We start from the raw sequence: 26,164 nt of genomic DNA, 5'->3' as shown, positions 1-26,164 counted from the left end.
AGACCTTCCCAGTGTCAGAAGCACTACTTCTGACCACCACAACGATCCAACAGGCAAGAATCACTCCCATCTATAACTGCATTCTCGTTGCGGAAGTCCCGCGATTCCCGAGACATACCTGAAAGAGCGCATCCAGAGACGAGACCCTGGAATTAAAAGAGAGACAGACATTCTCCCTAAGAGGCTTCTCCAAGCTGGTACCGGCTGTTCCCTGTTGAACAGGAACCCTTCTACTTGCTGAAGGACCGACTGGATCCTCTCCAGGGTTGGGAAAACCCTCAAAGGAAGAGAAAGAATCCTCCTACCTGAATAGGTTAAAGATTCCATAAGAATTCCCTCGCTCTTACTAGCTCCTCTAGAGAGGAGGCAAGGATCAACCAATCATCTAGATACCTCAACACTCTGTACCCTCGACGATGCATAACTGCCGACACCGGAGACATGAGTTAAAAGCAACAATGTTCTTCAAATTGGCTACGTCATCTTCCTTGAACAAAGAATTAGCCAAGGCTAAGGTGTTCTAAGCAATCCATCCTATGAACGTCTGGATACTGAGGGGGAAGACGACCAAGATAGAAATTTCGAATTTTCTGCTCCAAACGTCATAGACGAAGCCAAAGCATTTGCCTGGTGAGCCAGACCCCTCGAGATAAATTTATTAGGCTGCAAACAGCCACGGATCTGAAGGGACATAGCCGTCACTCTTTCAGAACCCCTTAGAGTAAACCTGACAGCATCCAGAGAGAGTGCGCAAGAGCCTCAGTCTTATTGCACAGCACATCCTCCAAAACACCTGCTTCCCTAAGAGAAGTCCCTACGAGCCAAGACAACGCCAGAGACCTAGACAGGATTGCCTCAACTGATTCGTTGAATGGCAACCTGACACCAGCCAAAGAGTTACCTCGAACTGTGCAAATCTTCTTACATGGAGAGAGACGAGAAGAGTACTGTCTATTAGAAGCCACTACCGACGATAAACGACCATCCACTTCCTCCAAAGCAGCAGAGAATGTGGGAGCAGAGATGAAGTGACATATAACCCAACTGTACTGACGAAGGAGAGGAGGGAGACAGAGGAATAGCAGACACACAAAAAAGGTTACCTGAGAAGAGGAAAAGCCAAGAGTCGAAGAAGGAGGGAAAACGGAAGATGCGGAAGCCGCAGGAAAGACCATGGTAGAAGAAGAAGAGACCGAAGAGGCAACTGAAAAAGGAGCAACAGAGAATATGGGGGCAGAGATGAAGCGACAGATAACCTAGAAGAAAACTTAGAACGAAGGGACAGAAGTTACACAGAATCCGGCCACCCCCGCCCCCCTCGATAATCCTGAAACTTATCCAACATGAATTCTGGACGCTGCTGTGTCACATACTCTCTAATGTTAGAGAAAAAAAAAAAAAAATAACCTCTCACCATAAGTCTGTACCCGTTTGAAAGACCCAGCAAATCCAGCTTATATTCCACTACATCCAATTGAAGGTCCTGCAAACTACTTTTAGAAGCCGAAAGGACACACCAGAATCTGCCTTACTAGATGGAGTAGAAAAACAAAGAGAACAGTGAAACTACCGTAGAACATTCAGAAACAGTCGGAAGTGAATTAGGAGTTAGAGCAGAAGGATTCTGCACCATGGAACTGAAACATTGACTTGAGACTTTGAGCCAGACCAAGAAGAAGCGATGAAGGCGAAACTTTTGCCAGAGCACCAAAAAAACCACTTGAACTTGAAACCGGAACCCATCCAGGAGAACAACTCTGCACCTTTACTACCTTTTCCTCACTACCTAACCCAGACCTATCCTCCTTTATCACACCTAGATCCTGATCCTGACTAACATTATCAACATTAAATTTATCAATACTACAAGGGGGTTGGGAGGGATCCTTAACTGCCTGCTCCACGCCGAGGGGGCTGGAGAACCTACCCACTCGGAGACTTTGCGGTTCTCCATTACCCTCAGCACCCATTAGGGCTGGTTCTGGAACAGGCTGGGGAGCTGAAAAGGAAGAAGGATTAGACATCCTAACACTACTACTATCGTTATCTGAGAAATATTGAAAAGACTAGCTATTAAATTTTCCATACTACTTGCAATCTTATCTTCTATCTGTTTGACTACCTCTGAACTTACTAAATCCATCAACTGATCTATAGCAGAAGCCTGAGATACTTCAGGCAACGAAGAATCTGACCAACATTTGCCGCCGTTACTAGCCAAAGACTTGCGATGACGAATGTAATCCTCCACCTCTTGTGCCTTCCAATCGGAACATTCATCGCAATGAATCGGCACATCACACTTAACCTTCCTGCATACCTGACAGAATGTCTATCGTGTCTCAAGGTACTCATCCGTCTCTTGCAGGAAGAAGAAGCGATGAGCGCCAGCATCCACCGTCATAGGGGCAGTCGAGGTCGACGTCGAAGTTGAAGCTGATGGCGTGATAGTAGAGGGTGAAAAAGTCCATGATGAACAATTGAGACCGGGAACCAGCGAGTCCAAATCCAAAAAGCTTTCCACGTCGAAAATATCCAGAAAATCCATGAGAAAAACCGTTAAATATAATCCAGGTCTTCACCAGAAGTCCAAAATACAAAAGGAAGTCAGGCAACAGGATTAAAACCTCGCACTGCAAAAGGAAACAACCTTCCAGCAGCGCGAACAAAAAGCAATTGATGAAAATGGGGCGTGTCGGCGCACACCTGTGTCAGCGTTGCCAACCGTTTGTTATGGTAGCTCAAGTGACAAGATTTTACCTGCAGCATTGGTAATGCTGGCTGTTAAAATTCCCACTAGTGGGATGGGTAACTGAGAGTTGTTCAGGCTAGTGGGATTAAGGGATAATTCAGGTGTTCACGGAGTGTATTGCAATATGGGAATATAAGAAAACTAACTGCCTTTTGTATAAAATTTTCTGCTTAAAGTGTGATGGTTGTTGTTTATAAGCATATTTAGTGTTTATGGTTATACTGACAAGAGAGCCTCGATGGCCAAGTCAGTTTAGAGCAGCAGCCTCAGACTTCTTAGAGGTCTGTGGCACAGGTTCAAATCTGCAGCCGACCGGTCAGAGAGGCGGACACTTTGCTATCCGTTTAGACACCCAGGGATTATGTATGTAATCAACATATAGGTTTGCTTAAAAGCAAATGGGTGTTACAGACTAATACACACACAAAGCCACTCCATCTTCTAAAAACATACCAGACACCTCACACGTCTCGACTGTCAACCTAACCACGCAACGACTCCTCGTTGCTGTGAGAAAGGGCGCTGGTGACTGGTACAATACATGTACATATGCTACTGGGGTCTAAGCAATGACAAGCAGGGAAGCTGATCAAGACTACAAAGTCTACCCCAAAGCCAAATCAAAGTCCTTCAAAAGAAGACATCGTGCTTACCCCATACAAGTGGGAAAAAGCATGTTAAAAGAAGAAGGAGGTTATACTGACAAGGTAGGGGGATTATGAGTGTGGAGTTGCCATTTTACATCCGTATAATTTTATTTAACCTCTGGATTTTGACCTCATCTGGCAGGTCCTTGGCTTATTTCTGCAGAAAATCGAAGGATTACTGTAGTAGCAGTAATCCTGGAAGAAGACCTCTGGTAAGAAGACTTAAGAAGGCTTTATTTGACAGACCCCTTGAGCTCAGGAGAGGATGGTTAGGACATGCAACAGTAAATCCCAAAAATACTTTTTTGAGGTTAAATTGGGGCAGGATGAATGTAGTGCTCGTGGAAGCACAAAGTGTCCAGCATACAAAGGAATTAATAAGATTCCCATTATTTAAGTGTCACCCAAACTCATCCACCCAAAAAGAAAACTGAAAAGGCTCCTTGGCCTTCCTGCACATCTTCCCAAAGCACTTCCACTACAAAGACTAGCCACACTACTCTTATGCCAAGAGAGGTCTACAGACCCTACCCCTTAAAAAGATTAAAAACTGCATGGATGTTATCAAAGGTGAACAACTGTCAATATACACTACTTTATTCAGACACCACTCAATTTTTGTCATGAACAATACTGAGAAATCACAAATGCAGTTCCAAACCAAGAAAAATGTTATCAATAAATTAAATTCTCTAGAAAAGCTTCAAGATGCAAAGTCAATAAAAAACACAAGGTGTCAGCACAAAATAGCAGCTGAAGGAAAATGGCTGGATTACCATCAATTGACACTTACCTATATATTTACCACCTATTAACCACTTTGTTACAAAGCTGAAATAACTTGTTTCAGATCTTATTGCAGTACTCTGGTACTCTAAGAACACAATGACAAAAGAACTGTCAAGAAATTGCCACACCAGGAATATTCTTACATTAAACATGAGGCTTAGGAAATATACCTTATGTAGTACTGTATGGCCCCACTAGTTTGGAAAGCTCAAAGTAGTCCATGAAGGTGGATGGCTCTCTGCCACAGGAGCTTAAGTACAGGTAATAGTAAAGTGTCTATGAAATTGCAAAAATAACTGTGTATGACATAGCTTGAAGGTCTGATATGCTGTTTATGAAAGTAAATTCTACAAAATGACATTTTTATAATAAAATAAAGTTTTATATATAGTTACCCAGTAATTACATGGCTATTAGTTTCACTTATCCAGCAGCTTAAAATTTTGAAATTCGCAGGTCAAGCTCATTTGTTTTGGGGTAGGTGACATGCCCCGCCACTTTCAGGGGGAAAGAGAGGAGCAAGTTAGCAAATAGCTCAATTTGTTTATGCCCTTATGTCCATGCAAGGAGGAGGAGGGCTTCAATCATGTACGATTATTGGTACACGCTGAACATATAAAACTTATTTTATCATAAAATGGTATTTTCATTATAAAATAAGTTTTAAATATACTTACCTGGTAGTTACATATATATGGCTTTATCCCGCCGATTCGTCATAGCGCACGGCAGAAATTCAAAATTCGCGGCAATCGCCGATAGATGGTCAGGTGGCCATACCTGAGCGCCCTCTACCAGGTAATTAGAACCATTCCCAATTGTCCTCAGAAATTCCATGCCCCTGTTCTCAGAGGGGAGGAGGGAGGGATCTTTATAGTATGTAACTACCAGGTAAGTATATTTAAAAACTTATTTTATAATGAAAATACCATTTTTAAATATCTAACTTCCTGGTAGTTACATATATATAGCTGATTGACAGCATTGGTAGTGGGTTAGAGAACCAAAACACCGCTGGGAATTGTATAATTACTAAACACTAAATATTAGCTGTAAACATACTCTGGTTCTTACCTGATAAGGAAGCTGGCTTCATAATTATCCTGCCTCATTCGCCTGCATTCCTTGAGAGACCCAGCGACCCATCCAGGGGCTGTAGAAAGTCTCTATGGGGCTGTCACACGGTCCTCAACCTTAACATGACTAGACCACCACCCTTGCTATCCTGGCATAGCCATGGACAAAGAGCTGACCACCTGACCCACTAAAATCACTAAAAACACACTCCATAAAACCTAACTTAGACTTGCAACCCCAGACTGTGGAAGGTTTTAACAACCTTCACAGACAACCTGTGAGTTCAAATCAAGAAAAAGGCAAGGGTATACAAAAAAAGGTTATAGGGTAGAGGCAGTAGTACCTTCTCCAACTACGGCGCCTGAGGCAACGTACGGACCCAGGGAACAGCAATCCTCATATTGGGTCTGTACAGTTTTCAGGTAACAATCTGCGAAGATAGATTTGCTTCGCCAGAAAGTTGCTTCCAAAATCGATTTCATAGACCTGTTGTGTCTATAAGCCATCGAAGTTGCCACAGCTCTTACTTCATGAGCTTTGACTTTGAGGATTGGAAAGCTTTTTCTCGTCACATTCTTGGTGAGCTTCCCTTATTAAATCCTTGATAAAGAACGCCAGAGCATTCTTTGATAAGGGTAACGAAGGTTTCTTCACTGAGCACCAGAGGTTGATCTGTCTGACCTCTCATGTTTCTGGTCCTCTGTAGATAAAATTTTAGGGCCCTAACTGGACAAAGGCTCTCTCTTTCCTGTCCTACTAAATGAGACAGCAATGGTATGGAAAAAGATCTGGGCCATGGTTGAGAAGGGTTCTCATTTTTTAGCGAGAAAACCAAGTTGAAGAGAGCAGACTGCATTTTCCCCATTGAAGCCTACCTTCTTGCTAAAGGCTTGTAGTTCTCCTACCCTCTTGGCTGTAGCCAACGCAACCAGGAAAAGGGTCTTCTTAGTGAGATCCTTCCATGAAGCCTTGTCGAGAGGTTCAAACCTATTCGAGGTTAAAATTTTAGGACTACGTCCAAATTCCAAGAGGGGTCGGGTTGTCCTTCCTCTTAACTGTCTCAAAGGACCTTTATGAGATCCTGTGAGGTCCTTGTCTCCCCGACACGTCAAGATTTCTGTGACGGAAGACGGAAGCAAGCATGCTGCGGTATCCCTTGATGGTTGATACTGCTAGGTTTCCCTTGACTTTTAAATGCAGCAGAAAATCTGCCATTTGAGTTAGAGGTACTGGAAGAGGAAATGTTGTTATTTCTGCACCATTCCCTGAATACGTCCCATTTGATTGGTACACCTTGAGTGTGGACGTTCTCCTCGCTCTCGCGATAGCTCTTGCAGCTTCCTTGAAAAGCCCTTCGCTCTGCCAGTTTTTCGATAGTCGAAAGGCAGTTAGGTTGAGAGCGAGGAGATTTTGATGGTATCTCTCATATGTGGCTGTCTGAGCAGATCGTTCCAACAAGGTAACGACCTGGGGGTGTCTACTAGCCACTCCATCACCTCCGTGATCCATGGTCTCATGGGCCAAAAAGGAGCTATCAGGGTCATGCGCGGGCGTCGTTCGACTCTGAACTTCTTCATGACTCTGTCTAGGATCTTGAATGGGGAAAAGCGTACATGTTTAGTCCCTCCCAATCTCATGAGGAAGGCGTCCACTGCCACTGCTTCCTGGTCTGGGACTGGAGAGCAGTAGACTGGTAACCTCTTCGTTCTCTGTGTTGCAAAGAGGTCTATTGACGGTTCTCCCACAGATTCCAAAGCCTGTTGCACACATCGTGATGTAAGGTCCATTCTGTCGTGAGAACCTGTCTTCCTCTGCTGAGAAGATCCGCTCTGACGTTCTTTCTCTCCCTCTATGAAGCGGGTAATCAGAGTTAAATTGTTTGTTTCTGCCCACAGCAGGAGATCTTTGCTGCCTCGTAAAGGGAAAACGAACGAGTGCCCCCTGTTTCTTGATGTAGGCCAACGCTGTGGTGTTGTCGCGTTGACCTGTACTATCTTGTTCTGGACCTTTTCCTGAAAGTGGACTAGCGCAAGATGAATGGCCACCAGTTCCTTGACGTTTATATGCCATTTCTTCTGATGGTTTTCCCACAGACCTGAGATCTCGCCCTTCCCAGCGTTGCACCCCATCCCACGTCCGATGCGTCTGAATACAACACTAGGTCGGGGGTTCTTTTGTTGAAGTTCGAGGCCTATTTGAAGTTTTTTGGGGTCGTTCCACCAACTCAAATGATTTTTGATTCCCAGAGGGATCGGAATCCACGTTTCCAGATCTTGGCCTCTTTTCCAAAAGTTTGACAAATGGAACTGAAGTGGATGTAGATGTAGTCTTCCCAGGGGACGAATTGTTCGATCGAGGAGAGGGTCCCCAGCAGACTCATCCACTCCCTCGCCGAACAGGTCCATTTCCTAGAAAGAGCTTCACCTTTCCAGGCAATCCAGAATGCGTTTGGGGGCTGGAAAAGCCCGAAAAACTACTGACTGAATTCTCATCCCAGGTAAATGATGTCCTGTGAAGGCGTTAGCTGTGATTTGGTTAGATTTATTACTAGACCTAACTGTTGTATCAAATTCATTGTCACTTGAAGATCCTCCAGACACTTTGCTTGTGATCTGGCTCTGATTAGCCAGTCGTCCAGGTACATCGAAATCCGTATCCCTTTTAGATGTAACCAGTGAGCTACGTTCGATGCCACTCGAGAGAAAACGTATGGAGCCGTGTTCAGTCCAAAACAAAGTGCTCTGAACTGATAGGTTGTCCCGAGATGCACAAACCTCAGATATTTTCTGTAGTTCGGGTGAATTGGCTTTGCGTGAAAATACGCGTCCTGTAGGTCTATCGAAACCATCCAGTCTTCCTGTCTGGTGCCTGCTAGACTGACGCAGATGTCTCCATGGCAAACTTGACTTTGCTTACGTATTTGTTCAATGGACTTACGTCCAGAACTGGTCTCCAACCCCGAGTTCTTGGGTACCAGAAAAAGTCTGTTGTAAAACCTCTGACGAGAGGTCCTTTACCTCTTCTATTGCTGATTTTGATAGCATCTGGGTCACCTGTTCCTGAAGAGCTACAGCTTTGCTCCCCGAGTAAGTAGTTGTCAACTCTAACGGTTCTGGTGAAAGAGGAGGTTTCCTTAGGAAGGGATCTTGTATCCTTCCTTCAAAACTTCGACTGTCCAGTCGTCCGCTCCCTTGGCTCCACTTCTTGCCAGAAGTGGGATAACCTGGCTCCCACTTGTGTCTGGAGGTTGTTGTGATCACTTCTGGGTTTCGGTTGTTGCTTGGGGTTCTTACGAGGTTGTCCTCCAGCAGCCATTCTCTGACTTCCTCTCGAAAGGGCTCTCCCACGAAAGGGCTGACGCGTAGGAGGAGCCTCCTTCTCCTTCCTGGCTAAAAAGTTTGCCGGAAGAACTTTCCTAGCAGTCTTTGTAATCAGATCTTGCGTTGATTGTTGTGCAAGGGCTGCTGATAAGTCCTTAACCAGCTCTGAAGGGAAGAGTTGTTTAGTTAAGGGAGCATACAAAGCTCTGATCTCTGAGCGAGAGTCACTCCTGACGACAGGAACGAACACAACATAGCTCTCTTCTTAATAACACCTGCTGTGAAAAGGGCAGAGAGTTCGACCGTCCCGTCCCTCACAGCTTTATCGAGACAGGTAATAAGGTGCATCTGCGAGTCATTCTTCTCATCTGTGACCTCTGCAAGAGCTGCAAGAGTCCAATCCATCAAGCTGAAGACTTCAATTGTTCTGAAGATGCCTTCAGCAAGTGGTCCAATTCCGAAGTGGACCACAAAACCTGGCTTTTGACAAGGCTGTTCTCCGTGAAGAGTCAACAAGTCTGGAGAAGTCCCCTTGGGAGGAGGCAGGAACTCCCAAGCCGAGAGCTTCCCAGTCTCATACCACACGCTAGATCTAGAAGCCAATCTTGTCGGGGAAAAGAAAAAGTTGTCCTTCCTGTTTCTTTCTTCAAAATCCAGCCATTCAGTGTTGAAAAGGCTTTCTTCACTGATTTGGCTAACACTGTCTTCTTGAAGGAAGAAGACTTTTGGGGTCTCCCCATCAAAAACTGCGAGGGCGGACTCTGAGGAACGGGCTGTTGAAAATCATTGGGAAATAAGTCCGCCAACAGAGAAAGTAGTCTCTTCAGATCTGCAGCATGAAGAGTTTCTTGAGTCTCTTCCTCCGAGATCTCTTCCAAAGGATTAGCTAAATCCGATGTCGAGCGAGTGGGGAACGTTCAACGGGGGATGCGTCATGACGCGTCCAGCTTGCTGCGAGGGAGATGTCGAGCGAGTGGGGGAATCGTGTGTGACGTCATGTTTGTATGCGTCACGCATGCGCCCAACTTGCTGCGAGGGAGCGTCACGAACCTTGTCACCTCCCGTCACGCGAGCGGCTTGCTGCGGGAAGCGTTTATGAGAGCTGCAACCTGCAGCGAATCCCGCGTCTTCCTTGTTGTTAGCGTCTTGCTGTTCTAACTCTTGTCTTACCCTCTTCTTGGGTCTGTTGACGTCCTTAGGTTCCTTTCTGTGTGGTTTTCTCTCAGTCCTTGCGACTTGTAAGAGTCGAAAAGAGACGCAAGGGACTGCTGCACTTCTGACAAAAACTTGACTTGTGGTGCCACTTGCTGCTGAGAAACAACTGGAGATGGCACTGCACGAACTTCTACAACCTCGGAAACTTTGGCTGGGCTCCTACGAGGATGAGGTGGTGACGCCGTTTGCGACACGCCCCAATCTGGGGGTGGGGGAGAAGCGTGAACTGAAGTGATGTACACATCATCTTCCTCCCCTGTTTAGGCGCGGAAACGTCGTCTTCTTCCGATAGGACTTTCTCAGGAGAGCTCCATTTGCTGCAAGAGGGTTGTTGGAGCGTGACGGGGGACCTGCGTCTCTTGATAGGTCTAGAAATCTGAGATCGACGCCATCCACGTTTGGGTCTAGCGTCATCCGAAGATGAAGAACACGTCCTCATCTCACCTTTCCTGTGGCGAGGGGGAGCGTCCTGGGATGCATCAACAGGATCGCCGAGGACGTCCGATCGTTGTTCAATGTCTCTCACCTCCCTTGGCCTGTCGGCGTTCCTTCTCCCAGGGTTGGGAGCATGGAAGAGGCCTAGGGCCAGGAGCGTGACAGACACGAACGGACGCACCCTCCACTGCACTAACACTGTCACAGAACTTTTGTTGTAAACTATGCACTGCCCCCACATCACTTCTCTATCCGAAGTAAGGGATTGTACTGAAACTCCCAAGGCAGAAATAGCATTCATAATATCCTTCAAGGAAGGGTTACTTACCTCCGACTTCCGCAGGAGGATCGGTTACTACTACCTTAGGGCTAGGATCAGGAATATTAGAATCAGACAAGTTAGAAAGGACTTGACTATCAGAAGACCTAGCTGACAGAACACTGGAAGATCTAGCTCTCCTAATTCTGTCCTTCTCCAATCGCTGTACATAGCGATCATATTCTCCACTCTTTCTCAGACAAACGTTCGCACTCTTCACATCTATTATCAAATGTACACACATGACCTCTGCATTTCTTACATACAGTGTGGGGATCAGGCATCTTGAAAAGCCGGGTCTTGCATCCCCTCACACACATTCTAACAACAGAGTCAGCCATCTTGAGAATACAGAGTAAGTTCCAAATCGGAAACCTACAAACTAATTGAGAAAAGAGAAATCCAGGAAAATTAATATCAGCGAAAACCAAAAACGAAAAACCAAACAATGGGTACTTCACCAATTGTAGACAAAGTAAACCAAAAAAGAGCGAATTTCCAACGTGTTGACTAGAACAACGGCAGGGAATTTCTGAGGACAATTGGGAATGGTTCTAGGTACCTAGTAGAGGGCGCTCAGGTATGACCACCTGGCCATCTATCGGCGATTGCCGCGAATTTTGAATTTCTGCCGCGCTCGATTTAATCGGCGGATAAAGCTATATATATGTAACTACCAGGGAAGTTAGATATTTAAAAATCAACTTTGAAATTGTATTGTCTCTTACCAGGATTGACATTCCTCTACTCCAACGCTCCTAAGAACCACAAGAAGAGATGACAATATTGTAAGTAATGCAGAAGATTAAAAACTTTTTTGCCTCGTCAGGACAATACACCAGCCACCTGAAAAAGTAGTAATATATCAGTATTTAAAACTGATAATCATATGTATGATAGAGGCTAATCTAACAGTTGTTAGCATCAAATTACATTATTAATATTACAGGTGTTTAAATGTTTCATCTCAAACACACAAATCAATGTTTGTTTTGCTTTACCTGGCCCCTAAAAGACTGAAGGCAACTTTTTCTTACAGGTTTTCACAACTGTGTTCTTCTAAAGCTTTTGGAATGTGTCTTTCTGATACAAGGTCTGCATCAACATTTCCACTGTGTAAGGCCCACCCTAGTGATGGAAAGAGCTCATGTCCCAAATTATGATTATGTCTAGTTACATGTTTTGTTCTTTTTTTATATTTTCCTGTGGAGCTAAAAGGGATTAATTAAACAATCACCAATGGAAAAAACATCAAATTCCTCCAAATCACATCACAAATCATCAAAAAGACTGATTTTGCCAGAGACAAAATGGACAGTGTTATTCCAAATATTTAGCCAGCCATTGAAAAGATATGGAGAGACTTCTTTATTAATCACAGTTCTTTATACCATTTCCATCATCCCTTTGAAAACATCTTCCTAAATTGCAACATGAGAGATAAACAGTTGGTGATTTATTATTTTTCAGACTTTGCCTCACATTCTCATGTCATCCTGAGCGCCTGTTCAACACCTCATCAGCCACGTTGGTGAAACCTGTGACGTCACTGCTCATTTGCACAAGTACAGTGTTGCATCAGTTGTTCTGGAAAGTGAGAATTACATTTAAAGTATTTCCAAAAGGTTAACTTGTGCGCCTGTTTTTACCTTGGAAATTGGTTTTTCCTAAACTGATAAAAGAGCACTTGTTTGTTGTCGGAATGTTATTTGCTCCTATTTTACCCAACAGTATGGGGGGGAAAAGAATTCAGGGTTTGGGTGGGGAGATGACGCACAAACGAAGAGAAAGTTTACATTGTGGCATTCACTGGACAGTGTAAAACCCCAGGGAGCTATTTGTTGCAGGGAGGAGTGGCTGAGGGGAGGAGGAGGGAGGACGTTGGGAAGGGTGGCAGGGGAGAGCTCCTCATATCCCCCCCAAAATGCAGGGAAGGTGAGAGAGTTCAGTGGGGGCAGCTGAATGTTCTACAAAGACAAGAATGTACTGGCACTTGGGAAATGGGGGTGGGTGGCAGGGGAGGTTAGGCAGGAATGCACTAGGAAGAATAACACTCCAGCAAAAAACAAAATGTCCGCTCCTTTACCAACAGCCCTAAAAGTACAGGGAAAATCAATTTCAAGGCACCAATCAGTCCGCAGGAGTTCCCAACTCATAAAATGTAATTAAAATAAAACACCATTCGATACACTAATAAGCCAAAGCTAGGCTGCAGAGCCATCTAGGGGAACAAGTCTGTTCCATGGGACTAAGAACATTTTGCCACAACTGAATGAACTTTAATTCTGAACACCCAGCCTGCACCAGCCTGGTTGGAACTAAAATTCTGTTCCTCTTTTTGGAAGACAGAACCTTGACACAGCTGAATTAACATCTCGTAATTAGAGGTAATAATATAGTTAAATTCCCCGGCATTTAGCAGAAAATCTGCATTTAACGGGCAAAGTTTTGTACAGTTAGACATTGTGTCCCCAAAGGAGCCGTGAAGATGGTTACGGCCTGAATAAACCGGTTTAACTGAAGCAAAATGCACTGGCAACAGTTATTCAAATTATTAAAACGCAGGCCTACGTTGGAGTAAAGCTAGTGGTGGGTTGAGAGAAGAGGGGTTGGGAGGTAAATGGTGTCAACGTGAAAAGGAGGGAAAGGGGTTTGTATGAGAATCTGTGAAGGAGAGTAAGAAACTTTCCAGGCAGTAACGCCTAGAAGATCAATAATGCACGGAGAGTCAGGAACTTGTAACGCAAACTAAACGTTACAGCAACCAAAAGTAAAAGCTCTGTATAGTTTATCATAATAACCTAACCAACCTAAAACAGCAGGCTGCTTTAATTAAATGGCAGTGTTTATAGAAAGAGTCAAATGCAACATTGCATCAAAGTCACCCAACCTAAGGGTCCTAACCTAACCTAAAAGGGAGCCATGGTTACCCAAAGTGGAACTGTAAAATGGAACAAGAAGCCCACAGGCCAGAGCAGTCTCCTAAGCCTCACTTCTTGATAGATTTGTCCGATGTATTCCTATTGAAATGACCCTTGCCATGGACCAGGATTTGTGCTCAGTGAAGCTTGAGTACATGAGGGTGATAGCACATTAACCCTTACACCAATCATGATTGGATGAAAATTCATCCAAATTCCAACCTTACATCTTCGCAATGCTGTGACCATTTTTGGAAATTTTCAAACCAATCATTCCGACATTTCTCGTTTTGAGCACCATACAGACTGTCAAGTATGCCACTTTAAATGACACCAGAAGGAATTGAAGGCCCAGGTGTATCGCCTTTATTTCACACATGGATGTGACAAATCACTTATCAGCTCTGACTCTGGGGATACAGGACTCTCAAACTTCCTGATTTAGAAATAAACTCTGGATCTGACTGGGTAAGAACTATCTGGCCCTGGGAGCCATGCTTTGAATATCTTTCAATCAAGTCATCTACTTACAGAAACTCACCAGCTAGTTTTTTTATTTCTGGAAGTTTTAAGGAATTTAAGACTTAAATACAAGGTGAGGCACTGGGACCTATAAGGTCATCCAGTGATGAAAAGGAAATTGAGAGTAGAGTTTGTAAAGGTGTAACAGAGAGACAAACCCCAAAGCAAGTTGCACTTTGAAACAATTGTTAGAGAGGGTGGAAAGTAAATGAAGAGAGAGAATATTATAGGAGGTTCAGAAAAAGAATGAAAGGGGATGCAGCTAAGGGCTGAAGGGACACAGCAAAGAACCTTTTATGTAATGCCTACAGTGGATCGGGTGAGGTGCACTGATGTTACTAACCATGAAAGGGTGGTTTTAGAAAATGATTTAAACTGACCTATCCAGTACAGTACATAAAGTACTTTTAATCATCTCCTTAGAAGAGGAGTCCTCTTTGTTTCAAACGACTGTCCTCATTACCTGGGAGTTATGCCAAATTTGGTTGATACTGACTTTGTAGTTCTTGAGAAATAAATGTGGAAAGGTTAGAACTGCAGATTACAGATACAGGCCTAACCACAGATAGACAAGCTTGGGAAAAAAATGCATCCTGCTCTTCAGCTCAATGAGCTGATAACAGAACAGCATTGATCTTCAGTGTTACTGAAGGTGTTAACTGATGTAAAGGACACACCACAACTTCAACTCTGAAAGAAAATACCCGTGAATAAAGAAATAAATGCAAGCTACTAAAAGGATAGCTTTCTTCTAAAGTCATTCAACCCCACAAACCAGAATCCTCCATTTATATCAGTCAAGAATGTTTAGGCAGAGCACGCATTCACTGCCTCTGATCTTCAGGAGAACAAGAAACAATGTGCCCAGCCTAAAAGATCCTACTAAAAGACACTCATGGCTGTTCCTTAAAAGATGTCCCTTCAGCACCAGTAGCACTCAACTCTGTCAGTATGAAGTCAAATGCTATTTCAGTTAAACAAGTTGAACTACTAACATATAATAATAATAGAAATAATAATAGATAATAATCCCCTGTGGCATAATTGTAGCTCTTAGCTTACACAAGTCAGATGCTGATAAAACGCATCACACTTTGCCAAGAAAAGAAAATTGTCGGCCACACTACGTCCACTTTTCAATGCCTACACTCAGCACTTTATTTATCACCACCAAAAGATCTGCATCTTAAGTGAATAAAAAAAGGTGCCAAAACAGGCACCTGTTCCAGTGTAAGAAAAAACTGGGAAATGTATGTTAAAATAATAAAAACCTAGCATCAGCAGTCTACCTGCAATCGTCATTGAGGGTGTGTACCTGAGCTACACCTGAACTGCCAATAAATTACTAATATATTAACTGGGCAGAAACAACATACTGAATACGGGCATTATGGGCAGATAATAATAATAATAATAATAAACTTAATTAATAATAATAATAATAATAATTAATAATTGGATAATAATCATATTAATTATTAGCAGCCGGCATATTATTATTATTAGGTATTATTATTATTCAAGAGACATGAACCCTATTCATATGGAACTGGTTGCACAAAAGGGGGTCACTGACTTGAAATTCAAGCTTCCAAAGATTATTCAGGTGTTCGACTGAGGCGCCAGAAAGAAGAGGTCACTTATTAAAAGGAATCAATTAAAGAATAAATCAATAGATAAAAATGTAAATGAATGATTAAAAATGGAAGAGGAATAGTGGGAGGTAGTAACATCATGAATCTTGATGACCTTCTGAAGAAGTTCTGATTGCATGACAGCTACCAGGAGACTAAATTCCACAGTCCAATGGTGGGAGGAATAGAAGCATTGGAAGAGATATTGGTTAAAACAAAACTAATCGAAGTTTTACACGGACCCAAAGGCCTCGTAAATTAAACATTCATTAAAGAAAGGCAACAGAGTTCTTCTGCAACCTTTCAAATATCAACTTTGGTGGTTCAACTACTCTGGAACAGAAAACACCAACATCCCAAGTTTCAAAGCAACAAGCGGGCTTCACCACAAACCTCGTACTGAAGCCAAACTAGGGATGCAAAGTTCACTTTAAAGAAACCTAATCCAATGGCTGACTGAAGTCGGGGAAGCACAACAGAAAAACTTGAGGGGGCTTACTCTGCCATGGGAAGACTATTTCAATTTCAGGTAAAACTTTACTTTGAACCATTATTACATTACAGATTTGAAAATATTAATGTCGTATAATATTTTGATTTTCGCTTTGAACATTTCAGCCGTGCATTTCACTTGCAAACGACCAAACCAACCAGAAAAGACTATGCACTAGGGTAAGGACCTGGTACTCTAGGTTAGTTAGGTTAAGTTGGAATATTTAGGCCAAAGGCCAAGCACTGGGACCTATAAGGTCATTCAAAGCTGAAAGGTAAATTGGGAGTAATAAAAAGGTCTGAAAGGTGTGACAGGAGGAAAACCTTTTGCAGATGCACGGGGTGAATCAACTGTTGAACAGGTAGAGGACTGAGGACAGGGGTGGAAGAAAGGAAATGAAATGGAGGTCAGTGAAAAGGAATGAATCCTGGGTTGCAGGTAGGGGTCACGTAGGGATTTTGTCCCTTATGGGATTGTTTTAATGTGAGCTTTGACATTCTGACTTTTGTTTCTTTGTAAATGGCCCAACCAACCTCCCATAACCTAACCTACGTCAACAGATCCTTAAGTTTGGCATCTACAAACAGTACACAGGTCAGGTGAGAATGTACGATTCCTCAGTCAGACGGTCATTGCAGCCTTTGCTGTAAGCAACAAACTAGAAGCACTAGTGATGCCCATTTTGAAAAAGACCAGACAAGTCCAAAAATGGGAAAAAGGTGGGAAACCAAAGCCAACGATCAGATTACTCTCTCGACTATCACTAACTAATAAAAAGCCGCAAGGCTTGCAAAAGAATACATCACCAATTGAAGAATTATCAATCAGGAAAGTACGGTTTTTCAAAATCTTGAAATTGGTTTTGCCAACCACAGGGCTTCAAACTAGGACAAGAATTTGTTTGTTGTCTGTGCCAAGTTGTTATTTACTTTCTATAGGTGAAAAAGCGGCAGGGGGGGCAGGGAGCAGGTTCCGTAAACAAATGATGTACCAGCACCGAGGAAAATTTTAAGCTGTCAGGTAAGTGAAACATTAGGAAGAATTACGGCAAAAAAGTAAGTTACTTATATAAAAAACTGAAAGTTTGGTTATCTGTCCGATTCATCCAACTCACAAAATGTTACTTAAATAAAAAAAACATTCAATACACTCGATTAATCCAAGCCCAGCAACTGACAAAAGATCACTTGAATTCCAGAACTGAAGACTTGTAAATTTTGCTGCAACTGAATGTTTTGTTTTGAAATCCAGCCTGAAAGCCACTACCACACCGGGAATTCTAATAATCTATATTTTTTTGAAAGGCACTAATCTTTAACAGCTGTCAGGTTAACATTTGGTAACTGCCGTAACAATATGTTAGGTTAAGACTACAAAATCCATTGGGATCCATTTGATCATCAGTACTACACCAGGTAATGGGCAAAGATTAAGTTAGAGGTTCAATGGAATGTTCAGTTTATGCACTAGAGGAATCACCAGTAAACAAAACTAAAAATCAATATTAATTAATGCATTACAAGAGGATACCAAAAATTTTGAAAATAAGAGGTGGGTTGAGAGAAGAGGGGTTGGGGGGTAAATTAGGGTTTACCCTAGAATCTGCAAAGGAATTAGTTTAACTAACTAGCATAGCATGGAAGAGTGATAATGCATGAGAGTCAGAAACATTAAAACAGCACACTAACCTGCATTAAGCAACCAAATAAAAGTTTACATCCTAGTTATCTAATAAGTTAAGTAACCTAAAACAGTAGGCCGCTTTAATTAAATGAGGGGTGATTATGGAATTGTAAAATCAGCTAATTACAAAAACCCAGTATGTTTTCATGATACACGAAACATATTTTTCTGGCTGTTTATTTTATTTTTCACACATGTTGAACCACTGTTAGTGGAACCCCCTTTTTGCTTTAAACATAAATTACAGGTTTTTACAGCAATAAACCAACCTAACCAAACCTAGTAGGCTGAGTTATTTTGTAAATTGTTTCAGTAACTTGAACCAACCTAACCTAGTAGGGTAGGCTTTTTGAATATTAATTTCTCACCCAATTTTTCTGAAGAAATCCCAAATTAATTAAAGACAACAAAGTTTTACTATTGGTTAAAAATTTGTGTTTTAGTTGATGGAAGGGGTTATATGAACAGCTCTAACACAAACAGTAAATTTCATTAGTACTCAAAAGACTAGGTCTATCCTGGGAAAGTAATGGATATGAATACCCCACAATATTTTGGTGGGAGAAACTTTCATTTTCTCCTAAAAACCCCTGTTTTAACAGTTCCTCTAGGTGCATCAACATTCTGCATTCTGTCCTCAATTGTAATTTATGTTTGAGCAATCTAAGGTAAAGGTTATCATTAGGAAGAATGCATCAATGTAATCATTATTTACAGGAGTAGTTATAATTGTGAATAAGGAACTCAAATTTATTTAACTAGAAAGAAAATCGGTTATAAAAACAAAAACCACAAAAAATATGAGTTAACACATGATGAATCCAAACAGGTTTCCTCAATGTGGATTAACTAAGTGTAACGTGATTTTATTGGATTGTACCTTTGAAAGGGCATTAGAGAGGATGCCTAACTGTATTACCCTAACTGTTCAGCCAAATGCACCTCAGTTTTTATTGTTACATTTAGGTTGGATTATTATGTGATTTAGGATCCATTGCTGTTAGAGAAGAATAATATTTTACTCCATTATTTTCACTGTGGTAAACATGGCATTATTTTCAAGAACATTCTAAGTTAGTTTTTAGATATGGCGTCCCTTTTTTTCAGGGAAGGTCTGAACCATAATACAGTTGGGGATCAATCCCAGCTGCCCTTTTCCTCAGTCAAGAAGTCAGCCTGTGAAACAAAAGCTCTGTTGCACAAGTGTGCATGTTTGGCAGCATTTGAAATAGCAGTAGTAGTGCAAGTGTTTGTCTTTGTAACAGCTACCTTCTCATCTTGTTCCTCCTGTGTTTGTGTTGGGTTTTAAACCTCTGTTTTTCCATTGTACAGTAAATTTTGGTCACCTTCAACCAGGCTCCGTGGTCTACCCCACCCATAACCTCAGTTTCCTAGGGGTCCCCTAAATTTGGGTTACTAACAACAGGGGAGTAAATTACCCTTTAATGTTGTATCCATCCATAACCCCAGGTGTCCACTAGGGTCTCCAACTTGTTGGATGAACTTTAGATTTCCCTAGGGTCCCTAGCTTGTTGAAAAGTTCTAAATTGGTAACAAAATGAATGTCAGAAGTTCAAAATGAACAATAACTACAGGAAAATTGGTATTAGGCCTAATTTTAAGTAAAACCTGCAGAAATTTGAAGTCAAAGGCAGCCTGTGGAGCTACTACTTCGTGCCACAACAGGTTTGATTTAATGTTATTCAGGCAAGCTGGATATTCATGACTTCTCTTGTAAATGGTTCACTGGTCACAAGCCATCCATGTTTAATGATAGAGGGGGGGGGGGGATTTACCCCAATGAAAAGCCATACATACCCTTGGGGTTAGGACCTGCTTTTGACATCCCCCCAAGAATGTTTCTTGGTCTAACATGTAACAACAACAACTTTCTAGATGAGGCCTTGATATTATTATACCAAAACCTCCAATGAGGCGGAACGATTACGTAAGAATCAGGTCTTTGATGCAGGCTACAGGGAGGCTACCTAACCCTTTCAATCAATCAAACACAAAATGAGCAAAATTCAGGCCATTTTCTATAAACTAAAGCCACAAAATAAGATGAAATAAGAAGAGAAGCCAAAACGAGGCTACGCCAAATGACCCAGGTAGGAAGGACCCTACCAGGCTACAGCCTTGGAGGACTCCAGAGGCCTCGTGGGTAGGCTAATAGGCTACTTAGAAATACCCATTTTTCTACTAACTGAAGACGTAAAATAAGACAATATAAGAAATAAGCCAAAATGAGGCTATACCAAGTGAGAGGAGGAGGAGGAGGACCACACCCACCTGACCCAGGTAGCCTACTAAAATGTATGACTGGAGTGGAGAGGCCTATTGGAGGTGCTGCAGTATTTGCCATGACCCCTACACAAGACAGAAGAAGCCTGTTTCCATTGAAAGGAGGCCTGTGGGTATATCAGGTATTTCAATTCCACAATATTTCCACTGCATTTGAATCCAGTTAGTACTAAGTATGTTGCTAAATTGAAATATTGGTGGGTAGCCACGCCTATTAAATGGCTAAGAGCAGCCCTGGATGGCCGGCCTTCATATTTCGTCGTCATCTCTCTCCCTTATCAGACGTCTGGTTACTTATGTGTCCATTTATATAATAAATTATGAACGGTACTTATTATGGTTATTTTTCGTTAGACTCCAGCCACCTCCCGCTTTATAATTTATATTTTTCTTGGGTAAATCACATCAAAACAAAAAATTTCTTCTCAATACATAACCTTCGCAAATGCCTAATAGCAGAGAAAAATAAGGACTTGTAAGGTAAGACAATACCAGCCCCCCGCCTCCATAACTAATACGGCAAAATTGTAACCAGTAAACACCTCTAGTTTACGTTAGGTTGGTATTTGCCATAGTCTAGCTCACCACGGACAGCCGGTTTAGAATTCCGACTATCGACTTGAATAATGTGGTTAGTTAAGCCGGCATTCGCAGCAAGCCCTTACGGCAAAATTGTAACCAGTAAACACCCCTAAAAATACCAACCTAACGTACCCTAGAGGTGTTTACTGGTTACAATTTTGCCGTATTACCTATGGAGGGGGGTGGGGGGGGGCTTGCCCAGAATGACGGCTTAGACCTACCCCGCGTTAGGTAATTCAAGTCTTGTAGTCTTCAAAGGTCAATTACAGTTCAGTTACAGCCGGCCGACAAAATATTACTTTAAATTCTTGTAAAGCAAGTAAAATAACATAGAAAAACGCCAATTGCCACAGTCTAGCTCACCGCGGATAGCAGGCTTGGAATGACCAAATCTAATCCTTCGGGCCAGCCCTAGGAGAGCTGTTAATCAGCTCAGAGGTCTGGTCAAACTAAGGTATACTGTTACCGTGATAGACCTACATATCATCTTGTTACAACGTTCATCCCCACGGGCCTGGTACTAAGCTAACACGAGCTCATGCAAACGTGGCTGTTATTAGCCTCAAGTAAAAATTTTCCGCATATTTTCAACTCCGTAAAACGACTAGGCCTAAAGTTTAAAATAAAAATGGGTATAATCACGTTGTATGCATTAACCTAACCTTCCATTAGGCTGCCTCTAAAGACCACTCACTTCTAGACTAACATAAATACTTGATAAATTCGTTCAGACCACAAAAATTATTAGCCGAACAGTTTACTTGTAAAAGTAGGCCTATATTAGACACTTACATTTTCTGCTCATGCCTGCATCCAACGTTATAATGTTCAGGACCGCGTCGAATACACTATTTACTAAGTAAACTTAAGCACGCATAATAAAAACATATTAATAAGTCCTCTCCTGTTTGTTGACAAATAACAAAACAAGGACAACGTACACGATACATCACACCGAGAGGAACAGCTCAGTCTAGTTGTAGCAGGAATTTATTCCTGAAACGGCTCCGTAGAGCAACAACGACCCGAGTCGTCCGTCGACGCAAAAGTATATCATCTTGGGTTTTTGAAAGGAAGATAACTGTTCAGTTGTTATGTGATGGAAAACTTTACTTTTCAGCAACAAGTTTGTTTGTTTTGGTGCACGCTTTAGTCTTGGTATTGATTTTATCTCTGTAAGAGTTACACGAATGTCACAATTTCCTCATTGCTAATTCATTCTTACTAAAAAAATGACATGCACCGTTAAATCCTCCTTCTAAACCCAATGTTTTGTCGTTTTTATGTATACGTAGTGATATCAGTTGCATAGTTTATGAGCAAACTTATATAAAGTTTATGTTTGTGCAATATGTATGTCCAATAAGTACTTTTCTTAAATTTCTTATGTGCTCCATTATCTCCTTCATCGAAAAACATTCAAGTTTCCTCGCTCTGGATTACCAGAATAGTACCATTGAGTTCCTCTTTTGGCGGAACCCTCGTCCTCGGCAGCCTATATCAGGTGCGGTAGTACCAGTGCTGGATTTTGGCGGAAATTCGTCCGAGAAACGGATGATGACGTCACACTTCGAAGATGACGGAAATGGCGGAAATTTTTTTCCACCATGTATATTCACATGGCAAGAGGGAAAATAGCACTTGAAGAATGAAATTTTTATACCAAACTTTTGTATTTGAGTTTTTTAATCGTTTCTACATTTATGAATGGTTTACTGATAATGAATTACATCTGGAATTGGGTCATCACTCACTGACTGCCAGGAGAGAGTGGCGGAAAACTTGACGAGGCAGAAATTTTGTTGTCTGCGGCCGATTTCCCAGATATCCTACCTCCATGAGGTAAGGCAATCGTACTTTCACATATTTAACCCATTCATTAATAAGCCTTTATGAAACATCATTAATAATGGAATAAATTTACGTGATGTCTCAAACTTGAACAGGTAGCCTACTTTGTGAATAAGATATTGAGTCTCAAGTCTTGTAGCGCTTGTGTGAATTCTAGTGAAATATCGGTTAAACTTCTCGGTTCAGTTCGGTTCTGAGAAAAGTCACTCGTTAGCGATTGACAACGAAATCATATCGAGCATTTTTGCTTTTTTGTACGAACACAATATTAGTAATGGAATTTAGCATGGATGAAATGTGTACTGTATCTTTTGAGTGCAATTAGGCTCTATCCTAAAGCTAGTCTGTTTACGATGGGATGAGAGAGATTCGAACAAGGCCATTAGAGCTGATGTTTTCTAGTGATTGCTGCAACCGAGACGAAAAACTGCAGAGAAGTAGGAGGGCGAGAGTGAGAATACACAGTAAGATTTCATGAAAGGGGTCCTTTGAAAATAAACGTGAGTAAATTGAGGAGGTTATGGTGTACATTAATTAATATGGCCTTGTTCGAATCTCATGATTCTCATGCCATCGTAGTCAGACTATAGCTGCACTATAGCAAAGACCACCGTGCTCTGCAGCTAAGCCCCGCCACTGATTACGTCACGACCATTCCTTGACGCTGATTGGTTGGCAATGGTTTCGAAAAGTTGGTTAATCTGTGGTTCTTTTCACCTTCATTTATTTTGCAATGGTTGTTTTACCGAACTAAAATAAATTCTGCTGATTATAAAAAAAAACTTTATATTATCCCCTGAAATAAAATCATAATACACATCTCCATAAAAATGGTAAAAAAACAGGAAAATATGAACGGAGGCAAGAGTGTTCCGCGATGCTGCAATGTTGTGTTTTGTGCTATTGTTTAAATTGCATTGTTATTTTCCGTACATAAAATAAAAGTTTATGATAATATTTTCAATAGTATTTCAATTTTCCTTGTATAAATTAAAAATTTTTTGTACAAAAAAGTTGAAAATTTTACTCTTGTCTAGCTACAGAAACGTAGGTTTAAGGGCCTATTCTGCTTTAGCGGATCATAGACCTACTGTATACTAGACTATATACCACTAGACGATGCAGGATGCTGCGTATGCAACATAGTTACTTCTTACCTTTGCAAACTCGTGTTGCATAACTTGAATAATTGCTTTACATGTCTCTGGGATCATGTGCCCAAGGAGACGACTACTGGCGCCAAACCGAAGTGTGGCCAGCAACCTCTCGTACAGTGATGTTGGTTGTCATGTGCAAGCATGCTTTTTATTTCTAGAAGAGGGGAGACCATATATAATAATTCCATGTCGGTCTGCTCGTCCATTCTCCGGTAATTAAACCAGTCACCAGGATAAAGTTTCAATTCATTAAATACATAAGCGTGAGATCATTCATTTCTCTTCTCCAACTATACATACATATATATATATATATATATATATATATATATATATATATATATATATATATATATATATATATTGCATCCTCCTCCTGTAATTTTCAAACTAATTTATCATAGGCATCATTTCGCTTTCCTACGACGTTAAATAAACTCCTTCAAGAACTCATCTGCCGACGTAGCTGCCATGTTTCCCTTTCAGTGTCTAGCTGAAACTGAAGTAAATCTTGAGATCACGCCATAGATGTGGAGGCTTCCAGCCAACTGAACTAAAACGGAAACCACGAACCTGGCAACGGCAGGTTGTGAGCTGGTCGGAGAGGCCGATGGACTCCGCCCACTTTTGGTCGAAGGAGATCACCATAGACAGTGAGGTTTATTTCCGGTTCAGACGACCGGATCCGGCGATCGTAACATCTCTAGGGACTTTAGGAGTGCCTGACAGCTGCTGATTTCCTTAAGGAGACAGGCCACCATCCAAAGGTGGGCAGAAATCCAGTTTCGATGACAGAGGCAAAGTTGCCTATGCCTCGAACTGGTATACTAACCTTAGTGAGCCTGACAGCTGCTGATTTCCTTGAGACAGGCCACCATTCAAAAAGTGGGCAGAAATCCAGTTTTTGACAGAGATATTTTAATTGCCTATGTCTTGAACTGGTTTTAAGTGAGCCTGACAGTGTTTTTAGGAAAAGGCCACCATCCAAAAGGTCAGTTTCAATGACAGAGACAGTTGTTCTCTCGAACTTTTTATTAATTAAGTGAGCCTGACAGCTGCTGATTTCCGTGAAGACAGGCCACCATCCAAAAACTGGGCAGAAATCCAGTTTCAATGACAGAGATATAGTTGCCTATGTCTTTTTGTCCCAACCTTTTTCTGATGGCTGCTGATTTCCTTAAGGAGACAGGCCACCATCCAAAATGGGCAGAAAAGTTTCGATGACAGAGATTCAAAGTTGAGCCTTGAAAGCACTTGGAGAAATTGAGGGAATGGTATTTGACCCAAGATTTAGAGATTCAAAAAAGACGACCGTGTTTGTCAAATGACAAAGTATCTTAAAGGGAAGTTAGAACTTTTATCTTTCAATTATTATAACACAATTGAGATTGAAAAATAAAAATTAGAAAAACGAAAAAGCTAGTTTTGATGGGAGAAATAAATTTCTTTAGGCACTTACAGATATTAAATTGATATATATATATATAAAAATATCAAAATATATGGGCTTCTTGTTCTGACAACACATCATATATATATAAACTATATATATGAATGTGTGCTCTATTCCTTTTATTCAGGCCAGTGCATCCAAAATCAGAGATAAGTTGGACATTTGTAGCTTAAATTTGTGGACAAGATAGGCCATAAATATTTTAAGTCCGGCATATATATATATATATATATGATATCTAAGAAATATATAAAATATATATATATGATATATTGTTATATAAAGTGTATTATAAAAATAGGATAAACATATATATAATATAGGTTTACACATATATTATTGTTTTGTTTGTTAAGTATATATATGTGCAATGTATTTTAGTTTCTGTTGCAGTACTAGATATCTTTTAATCTTTTTTTATATGTAAGATGTCCCTCCAAAAACAGAGTCATCATGATCATCCGTTCCAGGATTTCAAGTTTCACTGCAGCCTCAGTTTTCAGTCACCACTAAAAGTCAGCAACGGAATTGAGATCATTATTTTAGACTCTAAATCGTTGAAAGGTACAACTCGAAACGAAATTACTTTGTCATTTTATTTTATATTTAAGGTTTGCAAAATCTTATTTAGAATATTAATTGATTTCAGTTAATAAGCGTTTGGAGAGGTTAGTATTTTTAACCTATTGTGATTATTGATGAAATAATTGAGTCTTTTTTAATTTATACAAATGACATTTAGCATACATTATATACAGTATATATATTATCTGAATATAGGTGGTCTATTAAAAACTAGTACTAGGTCTAATCGTACAGAAATTAACTTTTTCCTTTGATAAACTTTATTAAAATAATAAACAAGATTTAAAAATCCGTTTTTCAGGTATATCAAGAAGCTGTTGAAGTGATGTTATTCACTAAGTAATTTTGTGATGACATCCTATAAATATTTTATATAGATACAATATTGTATATATATATATATATATATATATATATATATATAT

At 41.1% G+C, this 26,164-nt stretch overlaps 1 long non-coding RNA gene across 3 annotated transcripts in view; it reads right to left on the bottom strand.

The window, feature by feature from the left end:
• Positions 1-21,747, bottom strand: part of LOC136832823 (uncharacterized) — a 422,550-nt gene extending 400,803 nt beyond the window's left edge. For 2 of the 3 annotated variants that reach the window (XR_010851329.1, XR_010851330.1), the window contains exon 1: positions 21,486-21,747. This is a non-coding gene — a long non-coding RNA (uncharacterized lncRNA). The remainder of the gene's footprint in view (positions 1-21,485) is intronic. The other variant, XR_010851328.1, reaches the window with a different exon arrangement.
• Positions 21,748-26,164: the final 4,417 nt, after the last annotated feature.

The sequence above is a fragment of the Macrobrachium rosenbergii genome, chromosome 50 (genome assembly GCF_040412425.1).
Source record: "Macrobrachium rosenbergii isolate ZJJX-2024 chromosome 50, ASM4041242v1, whole genome shotgun sequence".
NCBI lineage: Eukaryota > Metazoa > Arthropoda > Malacostraca > Decapoda > Palaemonidae > Macrobrachium > Macrobrachium rosenbergii.
This window is presented reverse-complemented; position numbering and strand designations above follow the sequence as displayed.